Source organism: Rhinolophus ferrumequinum, chromosome 5 (genome assembly GCF_004115265.2).
Source record: "Rhinolophus ferrumequinum isolate MPI-CBG mRhiFer1 chromosome 5, mRhiFer1_v1.p, whole genome shotgun sequence".
In the NCBI taxonomy this organism is placed as follows: Eukaryota; Metazoa; Chordata; class Mammalia; order Chiroptera; family Rhinolophidae; genus Rhinolophus; species Rhinolophus ferrumequinum.
The window spans coordinates 40,567,455-40,588,388 of record NC_046288.1 but is presented as its reverse complement, the minus strand read 5'-3'; the positions used below and the strand labels follow the sequence as shown (position 1 = coordinate 40,588,388).

At 36.3% G+C, this 20,934-nt stretch overlaps 1 protein-coding gene and 1 pseudogene across 12 annotated transcripts in view; one reads left to right on the top strand and one right to left on the bottom strand.

Moving 5' to 3' along the window:
- The window catches only part of MAPK10 (mitogen-activated protein kinase 10), a 287,095-nt gene that overhangs the window by 42,850 nt on the left and 223,311 nt on the right, over positions 1 to 20,934 (top strand). The gene's annotated exons all lie outside the window — the stretch shown is intronic.
- On the bottom strand, positions 15,162 to 15,782 carry LOC117022221 (40S ribosomal protein S8-like; annotated as a pseudogene).

Here is a 20,934-nt window from a genome sequence, read left to right as displayed (position 1 = left end):
TCACTTTTTAAATGACATGTTTTCTTTCTAATCCTGGATAGCTTAGAAAATCTCCTTTCTCCTTGGTCAGCAGAGCAGGTGCATTATTCTCCGCCCCCCACCCCGTCTATTTCAAACTAAGCTAAAAGCCCAAAGATTCATTAGTTAAGTAGCTTGTGGATATTATTCTTAGACAGATGCATCTAAATAGACTAATTATAATTTAAATCATACCATGAGACACATTCTCACTTGAGAAAAGGGGGATGGCCTACATAAATTCATGGGGCAGTAGAAACATAGAGCAATTATATCACCATGTCCTCTTACAAGTTTATTTTTTCCCGTTTTTTTCTTTTCTCTCTATAATCTTCAAGTCAAGATAGCAATTCAGCAAAGAAAAAAGATTGTCTTCTTTTTAAACTCTATGCAGAAATATAGGATAATAATGTCAAATATTCATCTTTTTGGAAGAAATGCACTGGTAAAACCAATCTGTTTTTGTATTAGATAAGAAACTCATTTTTATCTTTTTCCCCACCTGGAAGTTTAAAGTCTTAAAAAGAATATCCAAAGACCACAAATAGATGAGCCCTGGACCTATTCTCTATTTTCAAATGCCTACTTAACCTCCAATCTGAAATTCACCATGTTCAACAACCATTTTCTTTTCCCAAAATCATTCGGTTTCTTTTTTGTACTTTCCTTTTGATATTAATTATATCATCATTTCCCTAATGTGCTAGGATCAGAATCTGAATCATTTTTAAGAGGTTTTTCTTCCCCAACCATTACCTTTACGTGTTGGTACATTTTATAGTTTCTACCTGGAAAATGACTCTTGTCTCTATAATTCCACTGTTAAAGCTCCAGTTCAGGACTCATTTATTCATTGCGTGTTTTCTTGACTAGGATAATGGCTACTTGCTGGTGTCCTATCTCTCTTCTCTAATTCATTTGATGCAGGACTCTCAGGACTACTACTTAAAATCTTTCATTATTCCGTCTCGCCTCAGAATTATCTACACACCTCTCAGCCAGGAATTCAAGGACTTTGCAGTATGGCATCATTCTATTATTTAACTTTCCCTATTTGTCACAAGTTTGTCCTCCAACCAAACTAGACTCCACACCATTTCCTGAACGTGAGTCACATATTTCTGTTTCCTGTTTTTGCACTCTTTTTGAGCTATTTTTTTTTCTCTGGGATAACCTCGCTTTCCAGCTCTTCCTTTTGAAATCGTATTTGTGTGGGTCTCTGTAGGTCTATGTCATATCCAACTCTTCCTCCTTATCTCAACCTAAAGCACTCCCTTCTCTCTGTGACTCTTCATAGCCCTCTGTACTTCTCTTAAAGTTCCTTGTATTATAATCAATGTTACATTTTCTAACAATATTCCAATTCCCTAGACCCCCCCACTCATGCATGTGTGCAAGAATTCCTTGTAAAAAATATTAGGCCAGTTGAATGGAACTGGGATTCTATCACCCTAGGTGGCTCTTGGTTCCACATCGGAAGGGCTCAAAGATTTTTCCCTTAGCATATTAAAAACATGGTCTGAAAGTTTGTGCAACATAAACCCTCTATTACAAGGTAAGCTCTGAAGGGATATGTTTATTTTCTAATTAACCTGAATGGGTCTTTTCTGGAAATTTAGCTCAATTTATACCATCATAAAGCAGCTGAAGATTTTTTTTTCCTAGTAGGTGACATTAATTATGTTTCATTTTTTACTTCTGGCCAGCCCTGTGATACATGATTTATAATTTCAATGACTGCACAGATTTAAAAGGTCGTTAGACCCGTGCTTGAATTATAGACTTTAAGCTTACTTAGACACTTAGAAAAATCTAGAATTCAAAGTAGGCTCTCCCCTCAACCCCAAAGGCTACATATACATCGAGAGTAATTATTACTGCAACTTAACTCATGGCCTTCATGACAATATTTTTATTCAATGAGTAAAGGCTATCAGAGAAAATGCTAGAGTTGAAGCTTTTTTTAATTATTAAAAAAATTTAAAAGTAAATAGCAAATACACGCCACAACTTCTCTTTGATTCTTCCCCTAAGAAAATTTATTTTTTGTCTTGAAATATTAAAGAAAATAATTCCAATCTATTATAGTATATATTTTGTTTTTCATAATGATTCTGGGCACATCATATTTACAGTTTTAAAACCAAATGTAATAGTGGCTTTGGGATTCCTAAGTTGATGCAACTCGTTTGCTTATGGCCAGATTAGAAAGTAGTTTTGAGTGAATACATTAATACAGTGGTTCTCAAATATGGTTTGGGAATTTCTGGAAGTTCCTGAGGTCCTTGCAAGAAATCTGCATGGCCAAAAATCTTTTCACGATAATGCCAAGATACTGTTTTTCTTTCTTCCCACTCATCCTTCTGTGAATGTACAGTAAAGTTTCCCAGAGGCTACATGATATGTGATATCACAATAGATTGAATGCAAAAACATTTTAGAATCTAGCTGTTCTCTATTAAGCCAGATATTAAATTGATTTGTAAAAATATAAAACAGTGCCATTCTTCTCACTCAGTTTTTTTGGAAAATATAGTTATTTTAATGAAATACATTATTTTTGTTAATATTAATGGGTTTATTATGGTTATTTGACCTTATAGCTATTTAGAAAAATACTTAACTTAAATTTCTAAAATGATAAATTTGATAGATCTAAAGATCATAAACCGAAGCTCTTTGGAGTCCTCAATTATTTTTAAGAGAGTCTGGAGAAAAGGTTTGATAATTGTTCGCTAGTGTATATAAAATAAATTCCCAATATTATCACACATATTATGTATTTTTGTGTTGATAATTGTATCATCTTAAATTTTGACAATATTAGGCATGAAAATTGATTCCATTTCCTTGATTTTTTTTAAAAAAATAATGAGTATTATTAGAGACTCCTGCTTGTCTTAAAAAGAGTATGACGGTATTGGTTTTGATTTTATTTTGATTTTTATCGAAACTTGAAATAAACAACAATAAAATCATGTATCTGTTCTGCTTACCATCACATTTCAGAATTACCTTTTTTTTGATTCTTAATCATTTTGATTTCAATATATGACTATCATTTATTTATTGAAATGATTTTTGTTTCCTTATATGATGGAAACACAAGCTTTCTTGGGGGAGTGATCTTAAAACAACCCAATGATAATTGCTTGAGTTTTCCAGAGTCTGCATGACTTTTTCCTAGGTTAGCATTCATGGATGGAAATATGGACAGAAATAGAGACATTTTTAAAGTTTTAGAAAACAAACAGGAGGAAATTAAATATTGGATTAAGAAATATTCCAAAACAAGCTATATGTAGAAAATGCAGATTTGAATAAATGAATTAAGAGTGAGGAAAAGCAAACGTATTTTAGCGTGACACTTTTAAGCTTTCACATCCTTTGTTGGCTTCCCCATGTTTTTGGACAAAGTCTAAACTCTTACAGAGCATGTGAAAGCCTTCCTAATTTGACCCCAAAACCCCATTTCAGTGTAATTTTAACCGCATTGACATCTCTTTCCTCCCATAGCCTCAGCGTTCGTCATATCCAAGTACTTACTTTCCCATATCTCTGTTTTTAAATGTATTTTCCCCAAATCTGGAATGCCTCTTTCCTCTGTCAGGAGAAATGGTTGAAGACTTGGAAATGAACTAAAGGAATTCCTAGAAATTATTTAGAGGACCTGCTGAGGGTTGTTGATTCTCTAGGGGTGTACAGAGGTGATTACCTTTTTATTGACTAAGACTATTTTATAACTGTAGTTGTAGAAGTTGTAGAAAACTGATAGCAATGCAAATGATTCTTATCCACAGCAATATAAATAATACCTGTTCATAGCAATGCAAATGAATTTTGTCCAGTGACGGATAGAAAGTCAAACCATTTGGTACATGTTCATTTTATTTATGAATGACAGCAATGTTTTTAACTTTTTGAAAATAACTGCCATGTATAAAACTCCTTTTTATTGTTTAAAATATAGTGAAAATCTTTCTTTTTCAATGGGACCTTTTTTATTTCCCTAAGCAAAATTAGTTTTTACCTCATAACGCTCCCATTGCACTTTTAATCAAATTTTACTATAGTGCTTGCCAAATTGTGGTATATCTATCTATATTTCTGTTTTTTCCCACGAGACTAACTCTTCAAAAGCAGAAAAGATGTGTTACTTATCGCTGTATCCTTTCCTTTGTCAAGCATGTAACACATGACAGATAGATACTTGCTTGGTACACACTTTTTGCTGGATGAAAGTGGAAGTCACAGAAGAGGATAAGGGGCATGCTTTAGCAATTGTTAGTAAGGGCAATTTGGCTGCTCAGAGCGAAAAACAAAATAACTTTTTCACTTGTAGACTTTATGGGAAAATATAATTTAGCATAAATTGAAAAATGTTAAGGAAAAAGCTTAATGAAGCTGGAATGACCTAGAAGAGACATGGATTAAGAGAGCGGAGACTTAGAGGCTTGCACTATGGCTTTTTTCCCTGAATTGCTATAGTCAAGACATTTTTCTTTACATTATACATCTGTAAATTAGGAATAATGATGATTGTAATTACCAAAATAGAGGAACTCTCATAAGGGGATGTTTATGTCAAAAATGGGAAGGAGGCAGCCTTACTGAGCTGATTTGGCTATGAGTGAGGATGAGAGAAATTTGTAGCTTTTTTACAACTTGAAATATACAGCTGTGGTTTGAAATAAAATTAAAAAGTGGCATAACGCCTTGCCCTGAATTTGGAAGGGTCTTTTTCTTCATGATTAGCATTACCCTCACAACCTTAACATTAAAATTTTTATTTTATTTATGTATTTTTAGGAACTAGTTTTTGACAAAATAAGCAATTGTAAGAATGAAGAGATAGACGGTGGTATTTTATTTTTTGGCAGGTGTTTTGCATAATTAAATTTAATTGTGTTTGGATACGTTAACATTAAGATAATTTTATAAATGTTTGGATACTTTTTCTGAAGCAAAGAGTAATTTTGAGTATTCACGCCATAAATAGGTCACTTACAAATAGTGGACTTAAAAATCAGCAGTAAATTCTGAATTTATGTCCTGGTAGGTGAGAGAACCCAAACTCTTTACTAACACAGCACTGCTGTTTCCATGACAACAGAGACCAGTTTCTGTCAGCCCAGAGTCACTTTGCCTGTTGACTTCACCAGTGAACTCTGTGTGATGCTGCCAAATGTCTGGCTTCTGTGTTTCCTGTTCCAACCAATTGTTTCTTATGTTGAATACTAATGACTCGTCTACAAAGGCTGTGGTTCATTTCCACTGAAGATGCGCCTGGGAGTCATATGTGGAATGGTGGTGAGCGTTTTGCCTGTAGTGAATTAAAAACTGTACATAATTGGATTGTACATTCCCTAACTAGCTATGCCAGTAGTTTATTAATAATGTTACCTTGCTATTATTAGGCAGCTGGGCCCAAATGAGAAATGACAGCGTATCCATCATTATTGAGTCAAATGCTTTTTTAGGAAGGCTTGCTGACTTTGGCTGGCTAACACCATCATGTAAATCCAAATGATTGTGCACATGTATGCTAGCAGAAAAATTAATTTGCAACTGAAGTGGTTTTTTGCTGTTTAAAATGTTCATATATTGATTGCTCTGGAATGGAGAAAAAGCAGCTGCCTGAAATGCCAGTGAAATGGCTGAGTTTAAAATGAGGGGGGAAAAAAGAGCATTTGGATAGAGAAAAAAGCTAAGCAGCTTTTGCTCTTTAAAAATGAAGAGTACTATGATTTTGAAGTTCTGGTTATATGGTGGTTATCAGTGTAAAGAACTGGAATCCTGTTTGCCTGGGTCACCCTATCCATGAATCTGAAGACTAGACTCATCGTAGTTATGCTTCTCTCTAGAGCATAAGTTCCTTGAGGGTAGACTGTTTTTATTATTGCGTTCCTGAGAGCCAGCACAACTCCTGACACATAGTGAGTGCTCAGTAAATATTTAATGAATTAAATGGAACTCAGTGAATCCCTTGCAAGAAGTTTCTGGTATTTAAACCCATCAAATTTCCTGGAAGAAGCCATTAGACTTTTCCATCATTAAAGAGCATAATAGCCCCACGACCATGACATTCACTGCTAAGTATCTGATGTGAAGCTTCCATTGGCAGTTTCTTATGTCGGTGGCCACTCCTAGTGTCCTAGTGTTCCCAGCAGACACCACTCAAAGGTTGCTCTTCTCATCAGCATTTTTTTTCCCAGCTAGAACCCTGTTTCCCCGAAAATAAGACCTAGATGGCCAATCAGCTCTAATGCGTCTTTTGGAGCAAAAATTAATGTAAGACCCGGCATTATATTATATTACATTACATTATATTATATTATATTATATTATATTATATTATATTATATTATATTATATTATATTATATTGTATTATATTATCATATGACCTGGTCTTATATATTATAGTAAAATAAGCCTGGGTCTTATATTAGTTTTTGCTCCAAAAGACACATTAGAGCTGATTGTCTGGCTAGGACTTATTTTCGGGGAAACATGGAAGATCCAATTAATCATAGCTTTTGGTGGCATCTATTGCCATTTCTAACTTTTGGATTGGCCACCCCTTCTATCTTGTCACAGCCAAAGTTGACAGTGGTTGTTTTTGGCAGGCACTTCTGATGTCATTCCTCTCCTTATTCTAAATCCTGTCCCTGGTTCTCAACTGGGAACAATTTTGTCTTTCCCTGCTGCCCCCACTCGAATCTCACCCTCTGGGACATTTGGCAGTATCAGGAGTCATTTTTGGTTGTCACAACTTGTCAAGGGGTGGGGTTGGATGGGTAGTGCTACTGGCATGTAGTAAGTAGAGAGTAAGGATGCTGCTAAACATCCTGCAATGCACAACACAGCCCTCGCAAGGAAGACTTACAGGGTTTCCCCCAAAATAAGACCGAGCCGGACCATCAGCTCTAACGCGTCTTTTGGAGCAAAAATTAATATAAGATCCGGTATCATATCATATCATATCATATCCTATCCTATCATATCATATCATATCCTGTCTTATGCTATATTAAAATAAGACCGGGTCTTATATTAATTTTTGCTCCAAAAGACACATTAGAGCTGACGATCCCGCTAGGTCTCATTTTCCAGGAAACACAGTATTTGGCACAAAATGTCAGTAGTGCCAAGGTTGAGAAATCCTGTTCTGGTGCTTTAAGCTCTTTCATGGAACTTGTTCAACACCCTTCAGAATCACATCTATGCTCTCCTCTTCTTCTCCCACTCCCATCCTTAGGCTTGGCTCATTTTCTTATATTTTTAATATTTACTTTCTTTACCTCAGGAAGTTGTCATGGAGAGAGAGACTCTCACTCTTTGCTACCAATGTCTGAACTCAGGTACATAGTTATCTTGCTAGCAGCCACAAATTCCAGAGGGTAGAAAGGCAGATATGCAAATTGAGTTACAGAAATAATTAGTCCTGACTATTCCATTAGTTTTAAGAGAAAAATATAAGGAAAGCCCTGCAAATATACTACAGGGAGTTTTGAAGTTGCTGTGTAAATAATAAGTATTTTGTATTTTTCTAAACCTTTTTTCATTGTAGAGGGATTTGAAATTGGATGTTTGTGTATTACATCAAATTCTGGAAAGCAAACGTGGTTCAACAATATTAACAATGTCATTCTTAGGATAGGCATTTTTTTTTTTTGTCTTTGAAATCCCCAAATTGATCTAAATGACATTATAGGCATCTTTAAAAAAAAGAGCTAAATATTTGCATGCATGGATATGCGGCTCAAATTTTGGCTTCCAACATGAAACAATTAGATAATTGCACACACTGGATAGACCTATGCAAAACTTTAAAAAGGGAATATTGATTGTCACTTGTTTAATGATTTCAGTGACACTTGAAGGGCGGGAAGCATTTCAGCTTTAAAATTCTTTACAAATATTAACTAATTAATCCTTGTAATCTTCTTATATTTATAAATATATTATTATCGCTCCTGAAAGATTTCAACACTATTTACCATATAATATTCCAGTTTAGTAAATTCATGAACAGCGATTAAAGGTAGTGTTTTTCCTCTCAAAAACTGTAATTAAAGCCCGTTCCCAGATGCTTTCTTTGTAAGTTGCATAACAGTAATTTTAGTATTTGCTTTAGGAGACTAGTCTTGCTAGTTTAAGAGAGGAAATTTTGGATAATAAATTTTATTGTTGGATAATAAAAGTACTGAGATAAATCAATATTATATGAGTTAATATCTATATGTTGCCAAAATCATGTCTGTAATCTCTTTTCCTTTTAGCTTTTATTTAAAATGCTTTTATAAGTTCCCTTTCATGACTTTTCACATCTTTAGAATTGCAAAGTAAACGAGGTATTATTATTTTTACTTTTATTTTGAAAAACTAATTTCCTTATTTTGGTCTAATACCTATTTAAATTCATCTAAATTATAGACATAGCAAGAAGATCATATCTCACAGATATTCAAATAATTGGCAGGCCTTTCAGGTTTCTTTCTTTATAAATAGAATTTAGAGGTTATGTTAGCACCTATTAATATTGGCTTCATAGAGGGATGAAAAAGCAGGATAATCTCTTTTTACTTTTTTATCTTTTCTATCGTCATTTCCCCAAATTTAGTTCTCATCTTTCCTACCTCTTCTTTCCATTAAGAAAAACAGAGAGCTAAATCAAAACCACTCTGCACGTCATCTGCTTTAAGTGTTTGTAAGTTGAATACAAAGGGGAAGGAGAAAATGAGCAAAAGAAGAAGATGATGGGTGGTAAAATTCATCTTTGGGCGCATCACTGAGCGTTCAGGAAGAAATATCCAGTTGGCTGCGTGAATTAATTCTTATTCACTAATGGCCACAAAAAAAGGCTTTTCGGTAACCACGACTAGGTTACAATAGGCAACCAGTGTTTTCTAAGCATCTACTGTGTGCCTGGCACTGGGACAGAGTGAGACACAGTCTCTGCCCTCATGGACCTTTCAGGGCAAGAGACAGTAGAGCAGTTCTTGGTTCAAGCATTTGTGGATTCAGTGTCTACAAAGTGTGACGGCATCATCAGGAAAGGCTTCAGGTAGTTACTACAGCTCAGCACTGCAATCTTCCTGATGGCGAGAGGAGGGTCTTAGTGGTGGTTAATCTGACAGTAGCTTGGTTTATTTAAAAATTATAGAAAATTTACACCTATGTACTCTTACCATTGAGTTTTATTCTTATATTTTAAAAAGTTTGCTTAGGGCCTTTTATATGCCATGATTTGGGGAGGAATTTAATAATTAATATTGACACAGTCTTAACATGTCCACAAACACTTGGGAAACACCAACAGGAAAACAGGAAATGATCATCAAGTGTGATGAATACTATTAACGGTGATCAGGAGTGATGTGAAGGGGTTTAGCAAGGACTTGGAGAAGAACTGACATCCAAACTGAGTCCTACAAAAAACATGGAGTTAACCAGACCCAATGAAATTATGGGAATAGCATTTGGGGCAGATGGAACAGCACAAAGTCTTTGATACAAATGAGAACATAGAGAACCACATGTAGTCCAAGTGATTATGGGTGAAGGTTAGGAGATGTCAGCCATGAGTCTGGAGAGATAAGCAGGGGCCAGATCAGGAAGGACCTTCTGTGTCATCTTAGGGAACTTACACTTGATACAGACAAAAAGAGGGAGCCTTTGAAAAGTTTATCAGAGGGACACATCATTATAATATTTGTGTTTTACATCTATCACTCTGGCTGCAATGTAGGGAAAGAAATAGAGTAGAGGCAAGGTTAGAGAAAGGAAATATGGTTAAGACAATGATAACATTGAATAATGTGTATGGAGTCAATTACAGGGACACAGTTGTCATCAGTAATCATTTTTATTATAAAATTATTTAACTGTGTAAAACATAAAACTCTATATAACATCTTTATACTTACAGTTTTCATATAACTACAAACCAAAAGATTTACAAATTCAATAGCAACCAAATTAAAGAATAATAAAATTCAAAGAACAGCATTAAATTAATATGATAAATCGTGTGGTTTTGCTGAAAATCAATCCCTGATACTAAGTATTAGGATACAAAGGTTTTTTTCTTTTTTTAAAAAAATTTTTGTGTTTTACGTGTGTACTTAATTCTTTCTGAGTTTGATGTACTCTCATTTGAGTCATCACTGGAGTTACTGGTTTCTTTTTCCTCTTTGAAAAACAAATTATTTTTAAATGACCGATCTCTTATTTTGATGACTCCAAAATGTAATAGTGCATCACAAAATATCGTATTGAAAAGGTAAAAGTACTGTTTAATAAAATATTATTCTCCACTGCACATTCTTGCTGTTAACAAGCTCTCACAAATTGAAACATACAAATAAGACATCTGTGCAAAACACTAGCTTACAACAAATATGTGGTGATGACCCAGCCCAAGTTCTTTTGTGTTCAGTATTTATGATACTTCCATATGTGATGTGATATCTTCAATGTCTCCCTTCTCCTTCCTCCCTTTTTATTTCTTTTGAACTACTGTGAAACTTGGGCTGATATTGCAAACAGTGATGTCATTTAGCATTTTGCTGACTTGAATCAATCATTCAACATTCCCATTAGCTCCAGATAATTAAAGAACAGTATTTTAACACTGGTTGTTTTTTATGGTAAAAAAATCAAAGCCTCATCTTATTGAATAACACAAAAAACTAAACCCTCATTTTCTAAATGTTTCATTCATTTACAAAGTATGTTCATAATATAGTAGTTTTGTCTTTATAAGTGGTGAAAAATTCAATATGGATATAATGATGTCTGATTGCTTTAGTATAACTTTAGAAATAAACCTAACTCATTCATTCAACAGATATTTATTGAGAGCCCAACCTGTGCCGGGTACTAGGGATACAAGTTGGATAAGAAAGACAAAGCAGCTAATGAAAGCCACAGATGCTTATAATACTTTAAAGGTTAAATACTGTACTTTTATCAGTGGTGCTTAAAGTGTGATACCCTGACCCGCAGCATTAGCAATACCCAGGAAATCATTAGAAATATAAATTCTAGGCCCCACTCCAGGTCTATGAATCAGGACCTCTGAGGGTGGAGCCCAGCAGTCTATGTTTAGGGGATTCTGATGCACGCTAAAGTTGGATAACTACTGCTTTGGCAGGCTGATCAATCTCTAGTAAGGATGTAAGAAGTCAAGTTTTTCTTAAGGCAGAGGTCCCATGAATTGAATTTACAAAAAAAAAAAAATGTTTGAAGGAATACTCACAAATGCACATTCAGGGTCATCAAATGACTGAAATATAAGATATTATTATGATGACCTACTGTCATCAAAGAAAAAAACGCTAGAAGAAACTACTAAAAATTCTAATTTTAATGGGAATTTGAATGTGTTTCTCTTCTTTCTTGAAGTGGATTAGGTCCCTTATCTTAATTAAGTCTATGGTGTGAGATTTCTTGTGCCATTTAAAAAGTTTATAGGCAAAGGAAATTATATTTGTATTCCAGTGCTATGTTCACCAGTCAATACTGCTTTATAGTTTTTCTCCTTTATCTTCTTATAGGGAAATTCCTACTTGGCTCTATTTGGTTCTGTTTTATCAGAGGGGCGAAGCTTTCCTTCATGTCTCACCCTCACAAACAGTGTCACCTCTCTGTTCAGGGCTGCATCCAGTGTCGGGGCTGCCCAGAGTTGGCTCCTTTTAGCTCCTTGGTGCTCTTTCAGATGGGAGGTCCTGTTCCTGCCTCTCACGTCTGAGGCCTCAGGCCTTCTTTTTGTTAGTCACTGCTGCACTTTCTCCTCTCCTTCCCATAAATCCAGTCTTAACTAATTTTAGGAGCCTAAATTCTGCCGATTGTTTTAAATTGGGTTATCTCAAAGTTAACCCTTGAGGCAAGGATTTACATGCAGACTAGTTCATTTGGGAGGTGATCCCAGGAAACACGACTGGAAGAGTGGGGAAGTGAGAGAGGGGAGGGAAAGAAGACACTAGGTGGTGTGTTATCAACTCACTCACCAGATACCAAAGGGTTCAGCCCTGCACAGGACCTCTGGGAGGTAGAATAGATTTGGCACACCTCAGACCTACCACAGTTGAGGAGTAAGGAAGCTGGGTATTTATCTCTGGACTCCTCATCCATCATTTGTTGAGAGCTGCTTTTGTGGTGTTGACTCTGCACTTCTGGCTTGTCCTGCTTGCTGGTTGAGCACTTTCCCAGAGAGAAAAACCCTCAGGCAGAGAGCTTCAGGTGTTCCCAGTAAGCAGCCGTCATAAGGTAGAGGTGAAAGCCAAGGCGGATGTAAGTGGGGTAGCAGTACTGTTACTAGCACGAGACAGAAAATGTAAATTGGCTCATTCTAAAGCAGAAATGCTCTGTGCTCTTCTTTCAACGTAGCAGACTAAATAGACCTGACCTAATAGATACAGGCTTATGCCAATCTTCTCTTCCTTTCATAATAATTAGAGAATGTTCTCTAATATTTTTTTTTCTCAAAAGTACAGTGAATACCTAATGCATTTGGAACTCACAGGAATGAATAATTCTGTACATTTGATATTTTCATACACCTGAAAGTTTGACCCTTTAAGTAATGACATTTTAGCAGTAATTTTTTTTAGTAGAGATATACTCACACTTCTTATTCTTTTCGTAAATAGATTTTAGATTTTATTGAAAACTCAGTAATTTCACTTAATGTAGCCCATAGATGTAGTTATATTTGTAAATATGGAGAGAAGGAAATTTAGGATAGATGGTACCTTGGTAGTGGCTTTTGAAAACATGTCAGACCAATTTAGTTTTATGCATTTGTTCCTTTCCCATAAAATGTGGAGTGTGTGTGACAATCTGGGCAGAGAAATAATTGATATGAGATCACAAACCACCACAGCCTTCTCTGAACTGATGTTATGGCCCCTCCCCTCTACACAATCTCCTCTGCTGAAGCTGTTCCACCTTTTGGCTTGTCAGTACTGTTCAAAACACATCTATTATTTCTACACCACAAATATAGGTCATCCCAGGAATCTTCTCATTCACTTACACAAATGCTTTTTCCTCCCATGTTTTGTTGACAGAATGAAATGAAGATTATATTTCAACATTTTATTATTTTGTGCTAGAGATGTGGGGGGAAGAATTACGTTTTTTACATAATCATTGAGATCAATATCGTATTATAGTTTCTTGGACATCACTCAGTTGCTCACATTTCTACATGTTCCTCTTAACTTTTTATTAGAAATAAAATACTGGACACCATTTAAAAAAAGAATTATAACTTTAATAATTAGACAAATAGGTGAAAACCTTGCCATGTTCCTGTTTAATTTATGAGGATTAATTCCTTATAAATACACTTTAGAGTCAGCAGCACTATAAAATCTGAGGAGTAAGTATCTCTCTCCAGGGCTCAATTAGTGGAATAATACGCAGCTCTGCAAGGTGAGAGAAGAGCTCCAGTGTAATGGTCATCTTTCCTGAGGGAAGTGTGATGGCCTGAAGTTTTCTTTCACTATATGTACAAAATTTATAAAGTTATGAAAAAAAATGTTATATGACTATCCATACACTTATTAACATTTCAGTCCCAAATACTTTATTTTATAGAAATTGGTAGCATTAGCCTTTGTGAAATGAATTTACTTTTGCTTCTCCTGCTTTAACCCAAGGGCATTTATTTCCTTGGAGCCCTCTTAGTGTGGAAATTCTCAAGTACTAGTGCCATATCACATCATCGAGGGGAGAGCTGGTACTTAGAAATGAATTATCTGAAAAACTAAAATTTTATGCTGAAATGTTATGATTTACATTTTTTTTTATCTCAGCATCTAGCCTTCCAGTGCCATGTCTCAGTTTCAAATGCCAAAGTTAAATGCATTTCTTAAAAAAAAAAAGTGCATGTGAAGCTCAGTTGACCTCTTTTGAGGATATAAAACCTTGTACTTGTTCTGTAACCATTGGGCCAGCAATGGGATGTGCTTGGATGTTTTCACTAAGGAGTATTCATCAGAACATCACATAGCTGCTTCAGTGTAGCCGACGTGACATGTAGTGCGGCTACCTAGAATTGGCTGATTCAGGACCCATAAAACATTTCAGCAGCTGCTTTTTTGAAGTACTGATTCCATACAGGTAGATTATAAATCCTGTTAGATTGAATTGTATAAGGGTAGAGGTGTTTCTTTTGCCTATTATATCCCAGTGCCTAATATGGTGCTGAGGTGTCAATAAATATTCAGTGAACAAATGACTGAAATCCCAGATGTTTTTCTGATGTTGGTTCCTGTCATGCACAGCTGAAGTCTGATCCAGTTCTCCAAGTGTCTGGGCCTCCACTTCACTTTGATTGGCCTCAAGTGGTGTTTCCTATGTTTGCACTTATACTATACTATACTATACTATACTATACTTTTCCTATTCACAAGTCTTTATTCATCACCAGACTGAATGTTCCTCGAGAGTGATTTCCCTGCCTTATACATCTTTGCATCATCAACGTCTACACAATGGCTTACATTATGTTTTGTAGACTTTTAGCAAGCTAGTCTTTCAACATTTTCAAGAAATACGCAAGTAGCTCTTCGTTTTACACATTTGCTTTTTACTAGAGGAAGATGAGTCTGTGACCAAAGGTAAGTTGTGTTGAAACAGAAAAAAGGCCAACTTTGTAAAGCTCCTAGATCTGATATGGTGATGCGTGGATTTGTTCATTCATTCAGTCAGTATTTATTGAGTGCTCACTGCCAGCTGGGTGCCAGGCACTATCCTTGGTGCTAAGGAAACAGCCATGGATAAAACAGACCCAAATCCCTGTCTTTATGGATTTGTTCCAATGAGGGAAATAGATCATAAGTAAAACATCTAGGAAAGGGAATACCAGTAATAGGGAGAGTTGACATTTTTCATAGGGTGACTAGTCATTGCCATCATCGCTAAGAAGATAACTTTTGAGTAGAGACCTGTACAAAGAGAGATTGCCAGCTATGGGAACATCTGGTATGACATTCCAGGAAGAAGGAACCACATATTAAGTCCAGTGGTCAGTTCTTAGTTCTTATGTGACTTATCCTCCATAGCAGCTTTCCCCACGCCCAACAATAAACACCTTTATGCATGAGCTAAGCTAGGAGGGAGGAGGATTTATTTGCCTTTCCGGGCCTTGGTTTTCCTCGGCTAGAACTCCAGCTCCTTGCCCTGTAGCACAGAGCTATCTGCTCGGCCACGCTGGCCTGGTCCTGAAGCGATGCATGCAGGAAGCCTGCTGGGACTGCTCCTCTAGAAGACTGCTGGTTTGGGCATTCTTTTTCCTCTCATCATGTTGCTTCTGAATTTTGTTTGATCGTTTTGTGTTTAAAATCTCTTCCTCCTCAGGAGTCAGTTTGGACCCCTTCTTGCGGCCCAGGGGCAGTGCATAGTGGGTCTTGTACCACTGTCAGTTCCGCGTGCTGTCAATGGGCACCCATGCAGTGCTTCACCAGGGTCTTGGTGCGGACCAGTTCATGGTTGGATGCACTGTAGATATCAACAATCTTTGTTTCGCGTGTATAACACTTGGAGCCCCAGGACAAGTTCCCCACGTCCAGCCTTGAGGCAAAGTACTTCTTGTTGCCTCCCCACATGCAGACTATTTGTACGCAGTGGGGGCCAGTCTTAGTGTTGGGCAGCAGGGCGTCCCCACTCATATTTTCGATTCTTGTGGTAGGACTTTCTCTTGCCCCAAGTTGTGTGGTGCTTGTGCCAGTTGTCCTGAGAGATGCCCATGGTTTGGCGCCAGCTGGGAAGAGAAAATGCAGAGTCACGCTTCCTGTCCTTCCTAGCCCTCGATGCCACAGATCACTGCTACCACAGCACACACTCCCAGGTTTCTTTTTGTCTTACTGATAGCTTCTTTGCTGGTTTCTCCTTCTTGTGAGTGCTCTATAGCTCATTCATCATAATTCTTTTCTTCTTTCTCACTTCCTATATCAGCTCATTCAATCATGTGACTAAATACACATAAATACATCTAAATTTATATTTCCCACCCTGACTTCTCTGACAACTCTATCCAGACTTGTATATCTAATTGCTTACTTGACATCTCATCTATACTCATCCCAAATTTAATATGTCCGAAATCAAACTTTTATTCTCAGCCCCCCTTCCCGTATCTTCGTTCATCTTAATCTTTGCCATCTCTGTAAATGGCATCATTATTCACATAGTTGTTCACGCTAAAACTCGGGAGCTTTCCACAGCTCTTTTTTCGTTCACATCGCACAGGAAATTTATTGAATTTAAATATTCATTTATTGAAAAATGAATCAAGGTCTCTCTTCTGAGCTTTCATAGCACTCTATTTACAGCTGTATCATAGCACTTAAAAAACTGTGTTTTAATTGGAAATAATTTTTCTCATTTATTAGGCTGTGAGTCCCTAGAAGGAAAAGACCATTAATGTTCATCTTTGATTTATCAATGTTGAGAAAATGCCTAGGCACACAGGGGTGCTTCATGAAAGTGTATTGAATGAATTAATGATTGCTTCGTCTTATTTTTCCCTAAAGAAGCAATTCAGGTAATCTCTAGTATCTCCCCAAAGCATTAGGCTAGTAGCATTGTTATGATTAATTATCTTGCACTGGGTAAAATGCAGCCCATTTCTGTTTTAGAAAATAGTTGAATGATATTCTGAAACCACACGAAATTAGACTACATTTTTTATAATGAAAAGCATGCACTTTCCCATATGACATAAACGCAGAATTTAAAACAAATACTGAGTTTAGAATTTTAGATTTAGCGTTTGACATTGGTGTTCATCTAGTCCAATACCTTATTTTATACATGAGGAAGTTGAGGGCAAGGAGGTGACAAAACTAGAGCTAGAAGTGGGATACCTGGAATGCAGTCCAGTTCTTTCCTCACCGGTGGTGTCATTCTTCCATAGCTTACAATTTCCTTGATCTTGGTTATCATGTCTCCAGTGGTAAACTGAGAAGACTGTATGTATCCAATCTCTTCATTCTTTTGTATTTCCTCATGTTAGATTTTCTTTTCCATATATTTAGAAGCCTTAGTGATCCAATTCAGTGATTCACACTTTTATTACGAGAACATGAACAATGCAGACACATTAGATCATATTTTTAGACAAATTCCAGACTATAGCTTGGTTCTAAATATCAGCAACCTCATTGAAGACCACCCTTAACTTGAATTATAACTGGTAGTGATTAGTTATCTTAAAAAATGCATTAGGCATATTTATACAGCAGTGTGCAATTTATAGATTAATGGAAATAATTTTAATGTAAGCATTTAAACAATGACAGTTGCATTATGCTTCGAACATTAAGGTATAATAAAGTTAACTTGACTCTCCTGAGCTTTTTAGAACACCTGATGTTTGGAAATGTAGATTAAACCATTATGCATGACTTTTCTAAAAGGATGGCAGCTGTGTTTTCTGTTTGGTGATGAATATTCTTAAGATTATCATAAAAAAGGGCAAGAATATATTTAGATTGCATGCAGAGTTTATATGGCCCATTTCTCGGTTAAAAAAAGAGCAAAATTCAAAAAGTTTATGGATTAGAATTTTGATAGAGATAGTTCATAATTAATAGATATTTAGAAAACTGAAAACAAGAATCACCTTTAGTACAAATTGCAGTGGTTCTATTTAACTTTTGACAAATAGAGACAACACTTTGAAAAGCTTTTGTTGATAGATTATAAAGGGGAAATACTGAATTTATTGGTCTATGATTCAAGAAAATGGATTTTGCTATTTTACACTTTCCTTGACGATCATTCCTGTCCAGCTAGATAAATGTTCCTCCTTTTTCCTCTTATAACACCTGGAGCAAATCATACTACTTTCTTCATTGAATTCAAAATGGTGTGTTTATGTTCTGGTTTTTCCTGGATGCAATTTAAGGCCCCTGAAGGCAGATCTGATTCTCTATTTCTGTTAACTGCATTCTACCACACAGGCTCTAACTTGTTCTCTATCCATCAGTTTCCAAATCTTGTTGGTTCAGCCTTTAAATTGCTTTCCCATTAGTCTTTGCAGACACCGAAAAGTATCAACAAATCAGTAGGTTTACTCTGCATAAGGCTTTTCTTAGGTGTGGAGATGGAAGGGGGAGTAGATCCCAGAGATGATGACCTTCCTTCCCACCTCACACCCCGTGTACCCTGCAGAATTCCACACCACTCTCATTCAGCACACCCTTGAGATTAAGAGCAAGAACTCGAGAGCCAGGCTACCTGGATTTGAATCTCTGCTGCACCGTTTACTAGTTCTGCCACTTATTAGCTGTGTGAGCTTGGGCAAGTTTCTTCACTTTTCTCTGCCCCAGTTTCCTCATCTGTAAAATGGGGATAATAATAGAATTTACCTCATATGGTTGCTGTGAGAATGAAATTAAATGAGTGTATATATATATATATATATATATATATATATATATATATATATATAGTGCTTAGAAGAGAGACTGGAACAGAGTAAGCACTACATGTGTTGTTATAATTATTATCATTTATGACTATTCAGTAACACTGCCTCTCTAGTCAGTGACAGGAGAGAGCAAGAACAGAATCTCTGTGGAAATAAGGTGGTCAGACCACCTCCCCACAACCCTTTATGAGAGACACTGATCTAGGCTAGAAAGCCATTGCTGCCCCAGGCACTGGACAGGTCAGCTTTACATCCAAAGAGTGTGAAGCAATCCACTTGTAATCTACTGCTATATAATATAGATCAAGGGATACAAACTGACAATTGGCAGTGATTTGATTTGTTGGCCCATACATTCTTTAACAGTACATGTAACTATACAGATGTTAGGCTTCTCTGCAATTCATTAATGAAATGACATTGAACTTACGTGACTTCAAGTAAGTAAATCTCCTTGAGTTTAAGTAAGGAGCTGCAAGAAAATCTCACAAGTATTTTTAGAAGATGCACATTTTGTTGGAGAATATCCTTTAGAAGCAAGAGTCCATGATTTTGATTAAAAATAGCATCTCCCTGGCTTCCTTTAATGCACTCATTCCCACCTGCCAACTTAAATATCTACAAAAAACAGGAAAACACAAAAAGTCACCACAGAAACAAAAATAAGGACTGACAGTTTACTCTTGCTACATTTCTTGGGACTTTCCATTGCAAGGCCATGGAAACAAGACTGAAAAAAAGGAACAGTCTCTATGGCAAGAAAGAAAAAAAGTGACTCTGGGGGGTGAACACACAATGCAATGCATAGATGATGTACTATAGAAATATACACTTGAAACCTATGTAATGTTACTCACCAATGTCACCCCAATAAATTTAATTAAAATGTTTTTACAAAAGAAAAAAGAAAAAAACTTGCTCTTGTGAAAGTAGGTATGAAGACCCTTAGTTTCTCTGTCACTTCATACACTGGCAAAAATAAAGATCTACTGACTCAAAAACTGGTTACTGCTATTCAAGGAACTTCTCACTTTAGATCATAGTTTGTTAAGGGCTCAAAATCACCTATGAGGCAGGTGGTATTATTCCTATTACCTAGATGAGGAAACAGAGGCACAGAGTACTGTGGAAGACAAACTTGAGAAGTGCTGCTAAAACGCAAAGGGATGGTGAAATGATAGTGCAGCGGATAGATATGGAAACCAGGGAACATAACTCCACCCAACCATGGAACAGAAATCATTCAGAGATTCCTGAGCACAATTGAAGGCAAAACAGGAACCTTCCTGAGGTAGTAAAGGGACTGAGCATGCAAAGCTCTTTGCTAAAAGGAGAGGCAGGTAAGCAAAGTCACTAGAGGCAAGCTTTATAGATTCAAGTTCCTCCTCTACCACAGGCTGGGTGACTTACTTAACCTTCATAACTAAGCCTCTAGTTTCTTCATTTGTAAAATCAAGAGGATGCTGACAGTATGTTCCTCATAAGATTTTTATGAGGATTAAGTGAATCTTTCATGGAAAGTAGTTCATAAAATTGTGACATATAGTAAGTGCCCAATGAGTGATAGCTCTTTTATTGTTATTGAATGGGTGAAAAGAAAAGGGAGGAGAATTCATAGTCTGATAATTTGGGGAGTTCTGATTAATTGAGTTTGTTTACTGCATGTCTTCTCATAGCCTTTAATGTTCTTACCTAGATTGTAAAACTTCAAGGGGTGGGGGATGTTCCCAGATTTATCTGACCACAGAAAATTTATCCCCCTTTTTTCTTCATGAAGTATAAATAATATCTTATGGGACATTGGTGTACTACAGACCACAGTCCAGGAAATACTCTTTATTTCATACAACTTGTACACAAGAATAGAAAAACATGTGAAAACATCTTTTATTGATGACTTCACTGCAGGAAACTAACCATCAAAGGGCTTCTTAGCTTATAAAACATCAGGAATGCACTTCTTTCTCTGCTGTACGAAACCATGTATCTCGGCCCTCAACCCTTATGATCACTCACCCTTGTCAACATCACCGCCTTAAACATTGAAAGTTTCTTTGGTGCCTTCACAGAATGTGGTAAAACATGAGTTAAAATTGGCATGGCCCCAGCCTTCTGGGTGATTTATTTTATTTTACCATATTATATGAGTAATTCCTTCAAAGTGTTGTCGTTCATTGTCTGCTATCATGTCATAAGGACACTATTCTCTTGTGTGTTGGAAATTCATTTCTCTAGTGCACCCTACTTTGGTATCAGAGTGATACTGAATCAACATAAAAAACCCCCATATTATTCAGAAGTGTGGTTTTATTTGCTTCCCCCAGAACTGCTGGTAGCTTACATTGATCAGTTTTTGTTTTATTTAATATTTCTGTGTCTGATGGCATATCCTACACGGCTTTTCAGAACTAGGCATGGGTTTATTCAGAGGGAAGTTAACTAGCTTTTATAGGAATCATTCTCATT